This window comes from Olea europaea, chromosome 8 (assembly GCF_002742605.1).
Source record: "Olea europaea var. sylvestris chromosome 8, O_europaea_v1, whole genome shotgun sequence".
Taxonomy (NCBI): domain Eukaryota; kingdom Viridiplantae; phylum Streptophyta; class Magnoliopsida; order Lamiales; family Oleaceae; genus Olea; species Olea europaea.
The window spans coordinates 12,228,047-12,230,187 of record NC_036244.1 but is presented as its reverse complement, the minus strand read 5'-3'; positions in this window follow the sequence as shown (position 1 = coordinate 12,230,187).

The following is a 2,141-nucleotide window of genomic DNA, read 5'->3' as shown; positions in this document are numbered from 1 at the left end:
TCTAGCCATCATATGGACGATAGCCATCATATGGACGAAAACAGCGATGAACTCCAGATTTTGCTCGAGCTGACCCTGTGTTAGACATGAATGATTAGGGTCATACACAATATATAGTAGACTTAACGAACAAAATCTCAAAAACTATGCAGTGATAAATCACGATCACCATTATGTACATATGCATACAACCCTCCTATGGTTTCCCTTGACACGTGGCCACATCTCTATGGTCCACTCGAACATATATTCGGGCACCGCGTACTCTTTACCGGCTAGTTGGAGTGATTGGTACTCAACGTCAATGCTTTGTCTGAACTCCAAGTTTAGTATGACTCGGCCAGGACTGTCAAATGACCTCGGATATCTTTGAACCCGATCACGCAACGAGTCCATGACCAAGTCGATGTGCTGCATTAAGAAATACCAATACAAAAGGGAGTTATTTTATTACATAAACAAAAAATTATATACGCATAAAAATTAATAATATGACTACTTCACTAACATCGTCGGCAAGCCAAGCTCCTGAAGTGATGATGTCATGAAACCACTTATAAGCATCAGAGATCGTCGTTTAACTGCTCGTGCGGTTGGCCCTGAAAATAGAAATAGAAAAAAGCTAAAAAAGCATATACGAGTAACGTAGCGTACTTTACGAATATCATGAATACTTACTCAGACAAAAATCTTCTCCATTCCGTCTCGAATGCTTTTCATTTAGCATGGTCCACCTCCCGAAATAGGTTGGGAATCATTTTGTTGACGAACCTCTTCCTCTTTGTCTCGACCATGAAGGGAAAAATGACGTACTGCGACGACAATCTCGACCTTTTGCCGATCACCTGCTCCATCATGTCAACAGCGCACTTCTTACCCTCGATCATGGCGAGCCTCCTCTCCTGAATACTTCCCTCCTTTGCCACGGGAATCGTCACCTTCGTCACCCTCTTCTCCCTGACTACCTCTCCCATCTCCATCTGGCCCACTGCCTCCATTATCTTTTCCTCCCCCGCCATCTTTTCCGTCCCCATTGGGCTTACCGCCTCCATCACCCTCACCTCTCCCGTCCCATCGGCTCCAGCGCCTCCGTCCTCTTCTCCACCGTCGCCTTTCCCATCCCTATCGGGGCCAGCTGATCTCACTTTACAAATAACAGAAATGATTCTAATACATCATTTGTCCAAAACTGTGGGTGACCCCCCTCTAAGTCACTCTCTCCGCCACCCTCTCTGACAATCCATTGCTGTGACCTCATCCTGGAGGGATACGACATGGCCACATTGCAATCTAATATTATAGGATAAGTTATCGACCCTCCCCATCAACCATCGCTCTATATCGTTGACCCTTCCCATCAACTGTCGCTCCATATCGTCGACCCTTCCCATCAACTGTCGCTCCACATCCACTATGAATTCGATTAGGCGAGTATACATACCATCAATCTCATGACCCTGACTGTGTGCAGGAGATCCACATGGGATGGGTCTCAACGGGGGAGGAGGTGATGCCCTCGATAATGATTCCCTCAATGGCGGTGATGCCATCGGTGGAGGAGATTCCATCGGCGACAGTGATGCCCTCGACGAAGGTGATCGTCAATCAACTGGATCGTGCTCCTACACAAATAACATTACAAATTATTAACTTAATTAATAATTGTTAACTCATAAAAAACGTTAATCAATAAATTATAAGAAATTCATGAACCTCACGCACCAGTCATTGCCCTCCTCCTCCACCGATGTGTCAACTCAATTATGATATCAACATGACATATTGACATTTCAACTAGTTAAAGATTGCGTAATGAGATTTTAAACTACGTATAATATAAATTACAAAGTGCATAATACTCACATGAGGATCATCGAGGATAGTCAATAACTGTCTTCCAGCCGGACACCCGTCTGCTTGATGTGCTCGCCAATGATGCATCCGTGAGCATTGTGTCTCCAATTGCTTCGCAAAGTGAGCATCGAGTACGGGAACAGTCTCATACACCCAAATCTGCTACACATACAATTATTAAATATAAATTCAATTGTATAAATATTTTGACGTTGATTATGTAAACTTGTACCTGCACCGCCAGGGGCAATTCGTAGGCATCATACTTGTGTATTGGCCCCTTGAAC